Here is a 19,257-nt window from a genome sequence, read left to right as displayed (position 1 = left end):
CATTTAGCGTTGTGACTCCTTGTTCTCATTTGTTGTTTTAGCCCATATATTTGGTATACCTATACCTTTTTTGGCGCATATGTAAGTGACGCCGATGTCTTCATGCATATTTATACCCTGCGCTTGAGTTTGGTCTCGTGTACATCGCTGTTATGTCGCCGTGAGAGGTATTTGCCTCTTTGACTGAGTTACATACATTCTAATATTATAAGTGTCATTTTACCACTACCAATATGTGTGTTAGTCAAGTTGTTTTTTGCGCGTGCGCCAGCCACTAGTCTTTCATATCTAGATGCCGTTTGTTGTCATCTGAATGATGGCTTTAATTTAGCTTGGGAGGAGGTAATTTGGAGTCTATAATACATGTGTAACGTCTATGGCCACGGCCCGTCGATCGGTCGTTAACCCCGACGGCCGTGGCCATGGACAGCTTACCTGCCTGCAGCGTCGTCCCCCAGTCAGGCGCCGGCACTCTCTTCCGGATTCTGAGTGTCTCCGGCGGGTGCGCGCGCCCGCAAAGGGCCAGTGCGCGCGTTTTTGTAAAAACTGTAATCTGGCCCAGGATGCCCTGGGCTATAAAAAGGGCTCTGCCCTCTTGCTCTTTGCCAGAGCGTTGTTAGTTTTCCCGTTGTTCGTCTTGCTTATGGTCTCCCAGTGTCTTCCAGCCTCCCAGTGTACCTTGCTCCTGTATTCCGTATCCCGTATCCTGTTTCCGTGCTACCTAGTGCTATTGCCGTGCTGTGCTACAGTCTACGCTACCCTGCTACGTCTCACCGAACGACTTCCCACCGCCTGGTTCTGGACGTGTCCGCCTCGCCATTGCCTCAGGTACTCTCGCTAAACCATTAAACTGTGTACCTTCCGGTTTGGCAAGCTGCCATCCCCGCTACGCGGTACGGCCCAGTGGGTCCACACCCCGCATCGTGACATCCACACCCCGCATCGTGACAACATGTATACAGTATACTTACGTTAATTACATTTATTTGTTATGTATATAAATAAGAAATATACTGAGTATCCATTCTTTACCCCTGATGAAGCTGTCTGAGTGGTAGCGATACACGTGGGGAGTTTCTCTATGCTGCAGCCTTATTTAGTTACGTATGTGTTTATCTATTTTATTCATGCATGCCATTAGGATGTCACATTGTATTTACACATGTATCTCATCTCTATTTTGAGGGAGTTTACCATATTCAGGGGTGGGAATCGGCTGGTCCTCTCTAACCGGTTAAAATTACAGCCGGTTCGGAAAAACGGGGTGAAGTGAGAACCCGGTACCGGAACATCCTTTGGATGTGGATACAATTGATTTATCTAGCGCTGCCTGGCGAGGCACAGGATGTCTCGCCATTCTGCGCCTTAGCAATGATACAGTCATTATATCTATAGGTGGCCTATCTACAGGGGATTTTACAGGGGGCAAAATCTACAGGACTCTATGGGGGCTCTATCTACAGGGGACTCTACAGGGGTCACTATACCCAGGGGGCACTATCTAAAGGGGACTCTATGGGGGGCCCTATCTACAGGGCTCTTTAGGGGGCACAATCTGCAGGAGGCTCTATTGGGAGCACTATCTACAGACGGCTCTATGAGGGGCACTTATCTACATGGGGCTCTATGAGGGCACAATCTACAGGGGACTCTATGAGCGGCACGATGTGCAGTGGTCAATGTGAGTGGCACTATCTACAGGGCAGTGTGTGTGGTACTTTACAGTGTTTGACACAAATTTATTCAGGGGCACAGTGCATGGTACTATTAAATCCAGGGGCACAGTGTATGGTGTTATTATATTTAGGGCACAGTGTATGATACTATTATATTCAGGGTGAAAGAGTGGCACCATGAGAATTTTATCTTTGTTTATAGGTATGGAAATGTTGGAAAGTGAGCAGCCAAAGACATCTGAGCGGCAAAGTGGCCAGAAGCGTCTTTATGGAGGTCTTGACCGGATGAAAAATAAAAGAGAAAAAGAAAGACTCCAATCTGAGAATACGTCACCTGTGAGTCACTAAATGTAAATGTTTATTCTCACTGTGACTGATCAGTACTGTAGTTACTTTATCATCTGCAGCGAGAGGATGGGTGTATCGTTCTTTTTTATGAAACAGCAACTCCCACCATATCCTTTACCATTTTTCAGGTCATACTGGGAGCTGTAGTTTTATGTCGTACAAACTTACATGGCAGGGGTAAAAATGAATTTGAAAATTATATCTGCACTGAGCTGCATTTGTGCTTGTACTGTATATATGTACTGCGCTTTGTTCTAAATGTATGTACTGAGCTTTGTTCTGGTGCTGTATTTATGTGCTGAGCCTTGTTCTGGTGCTGTATATACAGTGAAGGAAATAAGTATTTGATCCCTTGCTGATTTTGTAAGTTTGCCCACTGTCAAAGACATGAACAGTCTAGAATTTTTAGGCTAGGTTAATTTTACCAGTGAGAGATAGATTATATATATATATATATATATATATATTAAAAAAAAAAAGAAAATCACATAGTCAAAATTATATATATTTATTTGCATTGTGCACAGAGAAATAAGTATTTGATCCCCTACCAACCATTAAGAGTTCAGCCTCCTCCAGACCAGTTACACGCTCCAAATCAACTTGGTGCCTGCATTAAAGACAGCTGTCTTATATGGTCACCTGTATAAAAGACTCCTGTCCACAGACTCAATTAATCAGTCTGACTCTAACCTCTACAACATGGGCAAGACCAAAGAGCTTTCTAAGTATGTCAGGGACAAGATCACAGACCTGCACAAGGCTGGAATGGGCTACAAAACCATAAGTAAGACGCTGGGTGAGAAGGAGACAACTGTTGGTGCAATAGTAAGAAAATGGAAGGTGAGAGCTCAGCCGAAAACTACACGGGGGGAACTTGTTAATGATCTCAAGGCAGCTGGGACCACAGTCACTAAGAAAACCATTGGTAACACGTTACGCCGTAAGGGATTAAAATCCTGCAGTGCCCGCAAGGTCCCCCTGCTCAAGAAGGCACATGTACAGGCCCGTCTGAAGTTTGCAAATTAACATCTGGATGATTCTGAGAGTGATTGGGAGAAGGTGCTGTGGTCAGATGAGACTAAAATTGAGCTCTTTGGCATTTACTCAACTCGCCGTGTTTGGAGAAAGAGAAATGCTGCCTATGACCCAAAGAACACAGTCCCCACTGTCAAGCATGGAGGTGGAAACATTATGTTTTGGGCGTGTTTCTCTGCTAAGGGCACAGGACTACTTCACCGCATCAATGGGAGAATGGATGGAGCCATATACCGTCAAATCCTGAGTGACAACCTCCTTCCCTCCACCAGGACATTAAAAATGGCTCGTGGCTGGGTCTTCCAGCACGACAATGACCCGAAACATACAGCCAAGGCAACAAAGGAGTGGCTCAAAAAGAAGCACATTAAGGTCATGGAGTGGCCTAGCCAGTCTCCAGACCTTAATCCCATCGAAAACTTATGGAGGGAGCTGAAGATCCGAGTTGCCAAGCGACAGCCTCGAAATATTAATGATTTACAGATGATCTGCAAAGAGGAGTGGGTGAAAATTCCATCTAACATGTGTGCAAACCTCATCATCAACTACAAAAAACGTCTGACTACTGTGCTTGCCAACAAGGGTTTTGCCACCAAGTATTAAGTCTTGTTTGCCAAAGGGATCAAATACTTATTTCTCTGTGCACAATGCAAATAGTGTTAGTGTTTCCCGTTCCAGTTGTTACCCGTGCCTTGGTACCTGTTCCTGTATCCCGTGCCGTTCTTGTTCCTGTGCCTATTAGTGTCGGAGTCGTGTCACATCCTGTGTCATCTGCCACGTCCAGAGGAATCCGCCACGTCCTGTGTCATCTGCCACGTCTGGAGGAACTCACCACGTCTGGCGCAACCTACGGCACCTGTGTCATCCGCCACGTTTGGCGTTACCTGCTGCGTCCTTCTCCATCTGTACCAGAGCTGCGGCCACTGTCTGGACTATCCAGGTACCCTTGTGCGGGACATAGTATTGCTGGGGTTTCCTGTCGTTTGGCCAGCTGCCTCCCCACTACGGCGGTACGGCGCTACGTGACACTGAGCTTGGTTCTTGTGCTGTATATATGTAGTAAGCTTTGTTCTGGTGCTGTATATATGTACCGAGTTTGTTCTGGTGCTTTATATATGTACTGAGCTTGGTTCTGTCACCGTATATGTGCATTTGCCGGGAGAATTATCGCGACTTACTGCGCTCGCTGCACTGTCTTCCACACTTCTCACAGTGCAGAGCCTAACCTGAGCACGCTTAGGATATTGAATGTTCGCATATAGGTCTAAATGGGTGAATTTAATATATTTTGTGGGTAGATATGGATGTACGCTTATGTAATTATATACATAGTGTAGCAATCCAGATAAAACAATCTGGACAGGGAATTTATTTATTTAGAGTCCACTTTAATATAGGGTGTATTTGGAATATTGTAATTGTTTTATTTGTTTACACCGTGTTCCAAATTATTATGCACATTGGATTTAAGTGTCATAAACATTTAATTATTAGTTTTTCTATTAAACTCATGGATAGTATTGTGTCTTAGGGCTCTTTGGATCATTGTAATTAATCTCAGACACCTGTGATAATTAGTTTGCCAGGTGTGCCCAATCAAAGGAAAACGACTTAAGAAGGACGTTCCACATTTTTAAACAGGCCACAGGTTTCAAGCAATATGGGAAAGGAAAAGGATCTCTCTGCTGCCGAAAAGCGTGAAATAGTGCAATACCTTGGACAAGGTAGGAAAACATTGGATGTTTCAAGAAAACTTAAGCGTGATCATCGTACTGTGAAAAGATTTGTGGCTGATTCAGAGCACAGACGGGTTCGTTCAGATAAAGGCATAATGAGGAAGGTTTCTGCCAGACAAATTAATAGGATTAGGAGAACAGCTGCTAAAATGCCATTGCAAAGCAGCAAACGGGTATTTGAAGCCGCTGGTGCCTCTGGAGTCCCGCGAACCTCAAGGTGTAGGATCCTCCAAAGGTTTGCAAGTGTGCATAAAGCTATTATTCGGCCACCCCTAAACAATGCTCACAAGCAGAAACGGTTGCAGTGGGCTCAGAAATACATGAAGACTAATTTTCAAACCGTGTTGTTTACTGATGAGTGCCATGCAACCCTGGATGGCCCAGATGGATGGAGTAGTGGATGGTTGGTGAATGGCCACCATGTCCCAACAAGGCTGCGACGTCAGCAAGGAGGTGGCGGAGTCATTTTTTGGGCTGGAATCATGAGGAGAGAGCTGGTAGGCTCCCTTTAGAGTCCCTGAAGGTGTGAATATGACCTCTGCAAAGTACGTCAAATTTATGACTGACCACTTTCTTCTTTTGTGCAAAAAGAAGAACCGTGCCTTCCGTAGAAAAATTATCTTCATGCATGACAATGCACCATCTCATGCTTCAAAGAATACCTATGTGTCATTTGCTGCTATGGGCATAAAAGGAGAGGAACTCATGGTGTGGCCCCCATGTTCCCCTGACCTCAACCCTATTGAGAACCTTTGGAGCATCCTCAAGCAAAATATCTATGAGGGTGGGAGGTAGTTCACATCAAAACAGAAGCTCTGGGAGGCTATTCTGACATCCTGCAAAGATATTTAAGCAGAAACTGTCCAAATACTCACAAATGCAATGGATGCAAGAATTGTGAAGGTGATATCAAAGAAGGGGTCCTATTTTAACATGTAACTTGGCCTGTTAAGTTTTTTTTGATTGAAAGAGCTTTTGATTTTTGTAAATATGACCTCCTGATGCTGCAAATTCAACAAATTACCATTTTAGTTCTCTTTACAACCTTTAAAATGTTTTTAGTTTTTTTACTTCTAAAAAAAAATCTGTTATCATTAGGAGATTTGTTCAATAAAATTCGCATTATACTCCAACGGTTGATGGCTTGAAGATTATACTGGCTGTCATTTGCATCGACTATTTAGGAAAATCAGCGAAAAATCACGACCCCTCTCCCCGCTGCGTATGTTTTTGTCAGCAAAACAGAGAACCTGTTGTTAAAAATTTGAATCCCACCCCTGACCATATTCACTATATTTGCACTTTAATCGGCATAAACTTTTTTCTAACTGTGTTTGTACTCATTTTTGTTCGTGTTGAGTTTTGTATTTTTAGATTTCTTCTGTTGCTTCAGTGATTCTATGATGCTCGATGCTGTATTTTCATAAAGCAATATGAAAATATAGAAATATGTAATATCCGATTTTTATCGGATCTGTGACCATTGAATTGGATTAAAAATATGCTAGATCTCTATATTGATGCAATAATACTCTTATGTCACAATGTGACTGTTATATTACCCCTAACCCCAATATTTCTACCCCCTTCCCTCACTTAATTTTATTTTATTTACTATTATGCCTTTTTTTCACCTTTTATCCATTATTTTTTTATTCACCTTTTTGTTTTTTTTGTTTTTTACACTTATTATTTTCATTACTACTAACCTGCAATGTTTACAAAGTTTTTTTTACTGCTTTACTGGCAATATATGATATGCATATATAGTGTATTATGATTGCTGTGACCTATGGGTACACTTATGTTAGCAATATATAAATGTATGCAAATAATGCAACTAGATACCGTATACTTTATCACGTTTTTTTTGTAAACATTCTCTGATCTTATGATAATGGATAACATATATAACACTTACTTGTATTTTGCTCTATTCACTTTTCTACTTTGCATATTCACAAAGGTGGGGCTGTTATTGGGGTTGGGGTAAAAATCCTGATATCCTTACTAGTTTTTCAATTCCTTTATCCTAATAATATATATATATATATATATATATATATATATATATATATATATATATATATATATATCTGACTCACTCAGCATCCTATCTAAAATGTGATACGAACACTCTCCTGGTAACCCTTGGTGAAGCTAATTACGCGAAACGCGCGTTGGGGCGCTCCCTGGACACTTGGCTTTTGATTCCTTGTGTGACTGTTCTTTTATGAATGGGGGTTGCGATTTTCTGCTACTTGGCACTTTAAACTATAAACCTTTATAGGTCTGTTACATTATACTGACTCATAATTTGTTTGCCAACCATTTATGCATAGCAAGCATTACTCCCTGCCTGCTTTCCTCTGTGTATATACAAAGATTCTCGTTGCATTTTTTACCTATACCATCCGCTTTTGTAGATCCACTTGTTTGCTTTATGCACTTTTTCATTGACCTGTAAAACTTGTCCCATATAAGGTACCCTATACCCTTTGGACTTTGTAATTGACATCATATTTCTTAACTGCGATACAATCCTGCATATACATATACTGATGTGACATTAATGTACTTTTTTTCTCTGTATGGCTCTTATATAGTCAATCTTGTTTAAATCTCCTGTATAATTTATATTACCCATTTTTGTGATTTAATAAAATTGAGATGTTTCTATTTTCATACTAATAATAGTACATGACTCCTTGTTCTCTTTTGTATGCATATACCGTATTTGCACTTTAATTTGCACTTTAGACTATTAGGTCAGCTATTACTTAGGGCATTGTGTTGGGATAGTCATGTTTTAGGACACCTATTTATCCTTGTATACCTTTTGCTCCATATGTGTCCATTGTATTGATATATGTGCTATTGCTATACTGTGCTGTTTGTACTAATTTAATTAGTATATAATTATTGTTATTTTTCTACTTGTCCACCTTATATTTACTATTTATACCTTATCATGGGTGGTTGCTGCAGCTGGTTCTGTTTTATAGATAGAGTGATTTATTTCCAGCATTTTTTTGCTTTTAATGTTAATGATTATGGCTAGCAGTTAATCAAAACCTCAAATTTAGTCTCTCAGAAAATTTGAATATTGGATAAAAGTTCAAGATTGTAGACTCATGGTGTCACACTCTAATCAGCTTATCAACACAAAACACCCTCAAAGGTTTCCTAAGCATTTAAGTGGTCCAACAGTCTGGTTCAGTAGGCTACACAATCATGGGGAAGAGTTGACAGTTGTCCAGTAGATAGTCATTGACACCTTCCACACTGTAACGTCTGTGGTCGCTGACCACGAACTCCTTCCATCCAGTCGACGCCCTTCTCTCGAGATGTCTGCACATACGGCCGTCCTGCTCCACAGTGACCACCAGGGTGCACTCACGAGCTCAAGCCAGAGCGCACGCATGTTGGTGATTGAGCTAATTGGGCTATAAGAAGGTCCCAGCCCCATCCTCCCACGCCTGAGCTTTGTTGTTGTATTCCAAGTCTGTCTTGCAAATGGTCCTCTAGTGTTTCCTGCTCCCAGTGTTCCCTGTTCCTGTATCCTGATCTAGTGCCGTGCTTAGCTGTAGCCGTGCTGTGCTGTATACCACGCCTGTCCTGCTTCTCCACGCCTGACGTCTACCTGCTGCCTAGTTCCTGCCAAGCCTGCCTTGCTACTGTCTGAGCTGCCACAGGTACCCTGTATAAACTATAGACTCTGACCTGCACCCTGTTGGCCAGCTGCCATACCGCCAAGGCGGTACGGCCCAGTGGGTCCACGAACCCTACGTGACACACAAGGAGGGTAAGCCACAAAAGGACATTGCTAAAGAAGCTGGCTGTTCAAAGAGTGCTGTATCCAAGCATATTAATGGAGAGTTGAGAGGAAGGAAAAAGTGTGGTAGAAAAAGGTGCACAAGCAACAGGGATAACCACAGCCTTGAAAGGATTGTCAAGAAAAGGCCATTCAAGAATCTGGAGGAAATTCACAAGAGGTGGATTTCGGCTGGAGTCAGTGCTTCAAGAGCCACCACACACAGACGTATCAAGGACATGGGCTACAACTGTTGCAATCCTTGAGACAACGACAGAAGCGTCTTACCTGGGCTAAGGAGAAAAAGGACTGATCTGTAGCTCCGTGGTACAAAGTCCTGTTTTCAGATGAAAGTAAATTTTTCATTTCATTTGGAAATCAAGGTCCCAGAGTCTGGAGGAAGAGTGGAGAGGCACTCAATCCAAGTTGCTTGCGGTCCAGTGTGAAGTTTCCACAGTCAGTGATGGTTTGGGGAGCCATGTTATCTGCTGGTCTTGTTCCACTGTGTTACATCAAGTCCAGAGTTCATGCAACCGTCTACCAGGACATTTTGGAGCACTTCATGCTTCCCTCTGCTGACCAGCTTCATGGAGATGCTGATTTCATTTTCCAGCAGGACTTGGCACCTGCCCACACTGCCAAAAGTACCAATACCTGGTTTAATAACCACAGTATCACTGCGCTTGATTGGCCAGCAAACTCGCCTGACCTAAACCCCATAGAGAATCTATGGGGTATTGTCAAGAGGAAGATGAGAGACACCAGACCCAACAATGCAGACGATCTGAAGGCCGCTATCAAAGCAACCTGGGCTTCCATAACACCTCAGCAGTGCCACAGGCTGATCGCCTCAATGCCACGCCACATTGATGCAGTAATTCAAGCAAAAGGAGCCCCGACCAAGTATTGAGTGCATATACCATACATACGTTTCAGTAGGTCAACATTTCGGTATAAAAATAATTTTTTAAATTGGGCTTATTTAATATTCTAATTTTCTGAGAGACTAAATTTTGGGTTTTCATGAACTGTTAGCCATAATCATCAACATTAAAATAAAAAATGCTCTGTATGTAATGAATCTATATAATATATGAGTTTCACTTTTTGAATTGAATTACTGAAATAAATAAACTTTTTGTTGATATTCTAATTCATTGAGAAGGACTAGTGTATATGTATGTATGTATATACATAATGTGATCAGGGATCCTCCTCCCTCGTGTGGATCCTATACTTTATACCTGAGTGGTAATATATAACATAAATGAATAAACTTATGAAGATACTGAAGCTTTATCTTTGTACTTTTATATTGCCCGCTGTGTGCGTCTGTAAATTCTGGTATATTTACTTTCCTTGTGCTGATCACGGACATTATGTGCTATGCTGTCTTTTAATTTACTTCCTGTAAACATCTGTCCAGGAGGTTTTGTTTACCAGCGATCGGTATCTAAGCGACAAGAGCGATATGTCATTTCCGGTCTAAATTGATCCGACGCATGCGCATTGGAGTTGGACAGACGCTGAATGTGGATGACAGGTTCCATACGTCACACAACAATCGAATGCTTGCTCTCCGATTGGCCAGTGGTCGTGCAGTCTCAAGTCTTTACCCAGCCGCTGAACATTATAATTTATGTAATTATGCCATTTTCTTGCTCAAATTATGTATGTTATGTGTTGTTTTTTAAAATTAACTCACGAGTTCACATTATGTATCAATTTATATTACCCCGATACTCTTCTATTGTTTTTATCACGCTATTTTGAGATGTATATGTCAGTCTCATTATTTTAATGAGATTGATTATGTATATTGGATACACACTTTATAAACCACTGAATATGCATGTATCACTATGCTTGAAAAAGGTCCCAAGGTGGGACGGAAACGTTGCACTTGCCATGTTGGCACAATAAACCACATTTTTTTCACCTTGATTACCGGAGTGCTGCTGGATTTACTTCTGAGATATCTATATGGTCTTTGGATCAAGACTATCAGCTGGCACCCTTTATTATTGGACTATTTTGCTTGAAAGCCAAGTGCTGCTGTCTCTCTTTGCTGATATATATATATATATATATATATATATATATATATATATATATATATATATAATGTATTTATGACACCGGTACATCATGATTCTCAGCTAGCACACCAGAAAATCTTGAGCATTGGCCCATTTCATTCCAGAAAGTTGCACATGTGTGTGCTTAGACCAGTAGATGGTGTCAAAGAGGAGCAGCAGTTCATGCTGCAAACAAAAAGAATGAAAACAAAATCAGACATCCCAATTGAACTTTGAATTAAGCTTTAGCATAGTGGAACATGAAATATGAAGGCCAGTTGCCTAGCAGTACAGAGCGTGTGGTGCACACGTAAGTATTGGCATTCCTGCCACTTAAACAGCATTTTGAATTCTTTTTGGATTATGTATTCTTAAATGGTTGCCGATCATTCTGTTGTGGGTTTCTTCTAGGGTCTCTGATTTTATCCTGCATAGTGTTTTTAATGGTGTTTTTAACTGTATTTTTTTATGTGTTTTTTTAGTGCAGCCAGATGTTACATTAAAGTCTATAGTAAAATATAAAATGCAATTTATACAACTGCGTTTTGGTTTCTACCCTTTTCGAGGCAATTTTATGATCGGTGGCGTTTTTTTCCAAATGCAGCATTCTCTGGGTATGGCGTTTATTCAGGTGTTTTTTCCCATAGGCTTTTTTTATAGAATCAAAAAAGCATATACAAAATGACACTAAATGAAAAACGCCACAAAAAATGCTTACATTTTACAAAACACTGGCATTTTCAACTGTTTTTTTCACGCATGTTTATAACGCCAGAAAATATCTGTGTGTGAAGGAAGCGTAAGAGCAGACCTAGCCCTACCATACATTACATGGTTGGCCATTCATTTCAATGGTTAGTATGAAATGCTACATTTCCCCTGCAGCAAGTGCTTCAAACCATTTTAATTTAAAGACAACTCCTTTAAGGGTCTCCCATAGGGAGAACTGATTTAATGACATTTATTTCATCACCTTTTGAAACACTTGTCTACTGGAAGAAACACAGTCCTAATTGATACTCTTCCCCTCTAAACGTGCCTACCAGAATAATACTACATTGCATGGCACATATACTACCGTTCAAAAGTTTGGGGTCACCCAGACAATTTTGTGTTTTCCATGAAAACTCACACTTATATTTATCAAATGAGTTGCAAAATGACTAGAAAATATAGTCAAGACATTGACAAGGTTAGAAATAATGATTTTTATTTGAAATAATAATTTTCTCCTTCAAACTTTGCTTTCGTCAAAGAATGCTCCATTTGCAGCAATTACAGCATTGCAGACCTTTGGCATTCTAGCTGTTAATTTGCTGAGGTAATCGGGAGAAATTTCACCCCATGCTTCCAGAAGGCCCTCCCACAAGTTGGATTGGTTTGATGGGCACTTCTTGCGTACCATACGGTCAAGCTGCTCCCACAACAGCTCTATGGGGTTGAGATCTGGTGACTGCGCTGGCCACTTCATTACAGATAGAATACCAGCTGCCTGCTTCTTCCCTAAATAGTTCTTGCATAATTTGGAGGTGTGCTTTGGGTCATTGTCCTGTTGTAGGATGAAATTGGCTCCAATCAAGCGCTGTCCACAGGGTATGGCATGGTGTTGCAAAATGGAGTGATAGCCTTCCTTATTCAAAATCCCTTTTACCTTGTACAAATCTCCCACTTTACCAGCACCAAAGCAACCCCAGACCATCACATTACCTCCACAATGCTTGACAGATGGCGTCAGGCACTCTTCCAGCATCTTTTCAATTGTTCTGCGTCTCACAAATGTTCTTCTGTGTGATCCAAACACCTCAAACTTCGATTCGTCTGTCCATAACACTTTTTTTCAATCTTCCTCTGTCCAATGTCTGTGTGCTTTTGCCCATATTAATCTTTTCCTTTTATTAGCCAGTCTCAGATATGGCTTTTTCTTTGCCACTCTGCCCTGAAGGCCAGCATCCCGGAGTCGCCTCTTCGCTGTAGACGTTGACACTGGCATTTTGCGGGTACTATTTAATGAAGCTGCCAGTTGAGGACCTGTGAGGCGTCTATTTCTCAAACTAGAGACTCTAATGTACTTGTCTTGTTGCTCAGTTGTGCAGCGGGGCCTCCCACTTCTCTTTCTACTCTGGTTAGAGCCTGTTTGTGCTGTCCTCTGAAGGGAGTAGTACACACCATTGTAGGAAATCTTCAGTTTCTTGGCAATTTCTCGCATGGAATAGCCTTCATTTCTAAGAACAAGAATAGACTGTCGAGTTTCACATGAAAGCTCTCTTTTTCTAGCCATTTTGAGAGTTTAATCGAACCCACAAATGTAATGCTCCAGATTCTCAACTAGCTCAAAGGAAGGTCAGTTTTATAGCTCCTCTAAACAGCAAAACTGTTTACAGCGGTGCTAACATAATTGCACAAGGGTTTTCAAGTGTTTTCTAATCATGCATTAGCCTTCTAACACAGTTAGCAAACACAATGTACCATTAGAACACTGGAGTGATGGTTGCTGGAAATGGGCCTCTATACACCTATGTAGATATTGCATTAAAAACCAGACGTTTGCAGCTAGAATAGTCATTTAGCATATTAACAATGTATAGAGTGTATTTCAGACTAATTTAATGTTATCTGAGAGCAGGTCCTGCATGTCTAACACACTGGATCACCATAATTCCGAACACATCTAAGTTCAGAAATGTATTATAACAAAAAACATAGATTTCATGTGAAACAATTGCCTGCAGAGTTGTACATAGCCTTTAAGGGCCAGGGCACGGCCTACATGAGCTCATTATCTTGTTATGTAGGCTAGGGGGGGGGGGGGGTTGACATTTAATGCAAACTATCTTTTTTTATTAAGGTGTAAGAAACATGTCCTGGTTTGTAGTGGCAACTTGTCCTAGTGACCAGTTTGTTTTACTGGCAGATTGCTCATGAGCATATTCTGAAATTCTCGGAGCAGGTGATGCTGGCATACACATAATAAATTCATTTAAGGATCATTCTCCGGTTACTTAACTTAAATTGTCTACGAATGCAGCAGGACATAAATTATGGAAAGATAAATAGTTGGCAACCGATGAAGAAAGAATAAATTGTTCACTGACTTACTTCATATTCATGAATGCATTGTGTTAGGTTTCCTATGCTGACCGTTTTCATATTTACAGGATTGTTAATTTAAATGCAACCGTCATCCCACATTTTTTTATCTTTTAATTCATATGTTAATACGTGGACCCACTGTAAGTGCAGCAAATCATATTTATTGGTATCTGAAAGTGGGGAAATAATGAGGTTGAACAATTCTATATTAAATAACATAGCACACATACAGTATATGCCATAATCTGAAAATAGGATAATCATATAATGGAGCTATTAAAGGGCTATTATTTCTCCATTTGAAAGCCTATTTTTTATTGTTTCTTTGCCACCCACATAATAGGGCAGTGAAAAAGGATTGCAGCAGCAAAGGCAATAAGGGAAGTGTGCTTTGAAAAGAGATGTGAACTCATAGGAAGCATATTCTTCAAGTAATATTAGCTCAAGTGGCACGATACAGGATTACATCATTCTAATTTAAACGGTGAGTTCCTAGTGCAAAATAACTATTTACTAGAAGTAGGTCTGTAATAAAGATGGAGACTTATTTTTTATGATTATTATTATCTATTTATCTAAGAATAGAAACTAAGTATCTTCCTTTATAATTTTTTACAACCAATGGAATTACAATTGCTATAAGAGCATTTCTTTATAAAGAGGTTATGTCATCACAGACATTGATGACATATTGCTATCGTGACTACTCTGATCCCCACTCGATAGAAAGAAGTGGCAGTTGTGCTAGGAAGGTGCCACTTTGTTTCCACTGCCTTCTCCATTCTGGGTGGCTCCATGGGTGACTAGCTCCACTGCCACTTCTTTCTCTTGTGCAGTGGTCCCAGCAGTCACGATGGTGAAATGCCATCAATGTCTCTGATGAGATGACCCATTTAAAGATTGAAAGTCAAAGAATGGATAAAACAGTGATAGGGTATGTTCACACGCTGAGTCAAAAAGTCTGAAAATACAGAGCTGTTTTCAAGGGATTTTGAAGCCACTCGCGATTTTTGCAGCGTTTTTTACGGCCGTTTTTGGAGCTTTTTTCAATAGAGTCTATGAAAAACAGCTCCAAAAACGTCCCAAGAAGTGTCCTGCACTTCTTTTTCGCGGCCGTTTCTCAAAACGGCCGCGTAAAAATACAGCCCATCGGAACAGAATGCCGTTTTTTCCCATTGATTTCAATGGCCAGATGTTTGGAGGCGTTCTGCTTCTGATTTTTGGGCCGTTTTTTGAGTGTTTACGGCCCGAAAAACGTCCGAAAACACTCTGTGTGAACATACCCATAGAGCTCTCACAGGTAGATCAGTTATCAGGAATATATACATAAGGAATTCAATATAAGGCCAAAACTAGTTAGCAGGTAACTATTGTGTGGTGGGACTATTGGAACCAAAACGTCATCTATTGAAAGTACACTATTGCTTCCTTAAAACAAAATGTATGTGAGAATTATCACAAATTTAGAAAACAAGGGAGTAGTCCTTATTGTAGAAAAGCGGGAGCCCGTAAAATAATTAATTTTCACTAAAGTGGTAAATTTTACATATAGAACCAATGACATCTAGCCAAAAACTACTGAGGTATTTATTTCAACTTTACACAGCTGTTTCTATTTCTTCAGTACAAGATAAGAAAACCATGGCTCTATAGACTAGGGTTTGGGAGCTACTGGACCCACTGTGTCACTGCTAAATTTGCTGGGGCTGAACTGGAGTGTAATGTCTAAGGGATTTTTCAATCTTCACCTTAAAACACCCGTCCGCGGGGGTAAGGCTTTTACACAAAGAATCCATAGGACGCATAGCCAGAGTAGTTTCCAATAGTAATTACTGATGGCTTACAGATGATATTTCCGAAGTGGTCCACCAGAATTGATAAACAGAAGTGTGGTCGTACAAGTCTAACGTCAGGGCTGAGTTCATGAAACATGATTAGACAGATGCAGGTCAAGACAACACTCCGGGTCTAATGCAAAATAGCAAACACACACCTTTACAAATGTACCGGATACAAAGATCCTTCCTTCTCAGACAAGGTGTGGTAGTTTTGAGCAAGTTTAAATTAGCAGAAGTGATCAGCAACAGGCTGATTACTGGTTAGCTGACATAGGCCGGTCCCTTGAAGATGTAGTCGAGCTTGTGCATGCACCGCTATGAAGAGACGGTGAGACAAGTAGTGGGATGTCAGACGAACAGGTATGCGCAGCAGCCAGCACCCATTGCCTTTACTTGGATTGCAGTGTGAGGCACATTGATAGATATTCACAGACAGTTATTTTGCATAGATATAGGGGCACACATTTACTAACAACCTTTTCCAACACAAAATGTAATTTGAGGTGCAAAAATTAGGGGTGTGGGTGTGCTGGCATTTCCACCTGCAACATTTTGTATGCCATTTTTGCCAACAAATCGTTTTGTGCACGTGCCTTGAACTATGCAAATGGTGCACAACACAATAATAGTCATGTTGTTTCTTTATTTCTGTTTGCAAAATCCCAGGCTTTCTTATCAAATTTGGAATCCAGTACTCATTTTCCTTTTTCTCTGCTTGTCTCTATTTCTTTTACTTGCTATTTTGTTTGTGTTATATTTTTATTACTGAATTTGCTGCATCTACTAAAAATCCAAAACAAATGTTTGAAAAAGAGTACTAGATTATATTGGAACTGTGCCATGACTACTGCATGAGCAACACTTGAGAGACACTTTCCTTCAGAACGTGAGTAAATTCACTTGCTTAGGAGACTTGATGCTAAGCCAAAGATGCTTATTAAATGGAAATTATTGACCTGTAAAACAGCAAAATCAGACATGAGGAGATATAAAGAGAGCTTGGAAAGGAGCATAATTCAACATCTGCTACAAATACAGGATGTAGTTTATTTGCAGGATGGCAAGAAGATTGGCTACCTAACGATTTCTGTTCTTGCTCACTTACAGGTGTGCAACACTCATTGAGCTCTCGATTAGCTTGTGACCTTTGTGCAGCAAAACAACTCCCAACGGAAATGGCTTACAGTCCCTTTCACGGCAAGCATAAACTAGTTAGTTGCAAAAGAGCTTCAAGAGATTCATTTAGGATCTTGACTTACTGGTAAATTGTAGATAAATTTGTCTACTGCTTCCATAATACAAGGCCTGTTCTGGCAATAGGATTTTATGGTCATTACAAGGCATGTAACAGTGGTTTAAATTGAAATAAATCCCTATATGAAGCCATCTTGAGAGCTTTTGATTTTTTGTGTTTTACTACATATGGAGGGGTCATCTACAATGGATAGTTTGAAAATTCGTATTTATATCTGTTTCAAACACACATACACATGTCCTCCATAATATAAAGCTTGAATATTGACCAAAGGGTCACAAAGTATGAATTTTCTATGCATATTAAATGTTAGAATGGTTGGCTATTTGTAAAAACACACAAACTAATAAATATTTTATTTTTAAACCCTTCCCGCTGCAACCAGTTTTGGCCTTTATGTCATATCTGGGCATGATTTTTGTGGGACAAATCATATATTTTTAATAAAACCATTTAGTACATATAAATTATTGATTAACTTTATTTTTGGTTGGGGAATACAAAAAAAGTAATTACGTCTTTGATTTTTGCATTATTTTTTATTCCTTTTGTGTAACCTCCTAGATGCCTTGGTCGCTAATGTCATGTATAGTAAATGTATAGTGCCAGCTCTATAGTACAACACGCACTTGCAGCGGATGGCATGGACACCGCTCTTGCTGCTCCTCCAATCAGTTTGGCATTTATACTGTAAAGCGACAGGTCTTGTTGCTCCTGTGTTGTAGGAGAAAATTATTTCTTTAAAAAAGACGTGTAGTAAAACAGCATATGTCTCAATTGTGGTCCAAGAAGCTACGCGTTTCGATCTCGGATTAAGGTCTTCATCAGACTTGTAGAATAATGGAAAAAATGCAATCCTTAAATACCCACTTTGACCAGGAACCACTTCTGGGTCAAAGGTGTGGGTGTGGGTGTGGGTGACAGTTCATAGTGGGAGTGGTGTATTCCCTTCTCTTCGTCGGTATCGATAAGAAGTTAAACAACAGTAAAAAGAAAAGAAAAATGCAACACATATACATATGCTGTGGCGGGACTTCCTTCCACAAATCCTTCACCAGAGCAATGGAAGAGTCAACAGAAATCGCCTCCAACTGTGCCAGGACATTTATCTGAATCTTCAGCGGCTGGAGGCGATGTCTGTTCAGTCTTCCATGGCTCCGATGAAGAACCTGTAGGAGGAAGTCCCGTATGACACTGATTGGTCATTAAGAACGAATTAGCATAAATGTAAAATTGTTCATAACTTGCTCAAAAATGATTGTTTTTCAAAATAAAAACCACTGTTATCTACATTACAGCGCCGATCAGATTAGGTAGAAGATAGGGCTTTTATAAACTGGTGACAGAGCCTCTTCAAGGTGAATTCAGAGACCGCGGAATTGGAGCGGACTTTCAAAGCCGATTTGTGCACTGAAAATCCACAACATTTTATAGTAAAATGCATGTATCCAATCCACATGTAGTGGGGAATTTAGAGCATGCAGCATATTTCCAAATTTTGCAGAATGTCAATTCTGTTGTGGATTTGTCACGGATTTTAAGTGCAAATTTCACTTTTCGAGTTCACACATCATGGATTTGTCATGGATTTACATAACAGACATTACTTTTTGCAATGCAATCCGCTTGTGAATTCAGGTGAATTTGAGCTTCAGGTGAATTCACAGATCTGTTGCAGAAATTTCTGTAACTGAAATTACATCTGAATTGGGTTGATTTTGCAGTATGTGCATGGATTTCTGCAAGCCCCATTTAGATGGATGAGATAGCCGCACAAACTTTTGCATCAAAACTGTCGTATGTGAATTCACCCTTTGCAATGCATACTGTGAAATCTGCAACAAAATCTGTACGTAACACATGCAGATTTTGCCACAGATTCATTGCATATTTGTTACAGATTGGCAGATAAATTCGCTAGAAAATATCTGTGACGTCTGAGTTTACCCTAATGTTAATATTCTAACTGCACTGGACTTGAAACAAATCTTTCTAAAGCTTGCCATACATTAGGGATTCCAGACGGCCATGTTCTGAACGACTTGTCTTTTATGGTTGGTCTGTGAAGGCTGTTATTCTGGACAACCACTCCATAAAGTAAAACAACAAATCGCCAATCAATATCTGCCTTGATCTGTGGCGTGGTCTTGGCTTCTACTGATGGGATTCAGATATACCATTTTGCATGCACAACTTGCCAAGACTGCACTCGACAACTGACAGCTGAAAATGGTCTAAATCAACCTTTTTAATCAAGCAAAATTTCTAGTGTATGGCCAGCTTAATTTATCAGCTGATACATGGTGAAAATAGAGCTGTTAAGGCCCTTTTTCACGGCCAGATTTCTACGTGTATATACTATTTGCTTTAGTAACTTACAGTGA

The 19,257-nt window shown here is 40.3% G+C and overlaps 1 long non-coding RNA gene across 1 annotated transcript; it reads left to right on the top strand.

Moving 5' to 3' along the window:
• The first annotated feature begins 10,958 nt into the window (after positions 1-10,958).
• Positions 10,959-16,968, top strand: LOC142748145 (uncharacterized). The gene is made up of 3 exons (XR_012882149.1): positions 10,959-11,000; positions 14,124-14,264; positions 16,726-16,968. It is a non-coding gene; the product is annotated as an uncharacterized LOC142748145 (long non-coding RNA).
• Positions 16,969-19,257: the final 2,289 nt, after the last annotated feature.

This window comes from Rhinoderma darwinii, chromosome 3, assembly GCF_050947455.1.
Source record: "Rhinoderma darwinii isolate aRhiDar2 chromosome 3, aRhiDar2.hap1, whole genome shotgun sequence".
NCBI classification, from domain to species: Eukaryota; Metazoa; Chordata; class Amphibia; order Anura; family Rhinodermatidae; genus Rhinoderma; species Rhinoderma darwinii.
This window is presented reverse-complemented; position numbering and strand designations above follow the sequence as displayed.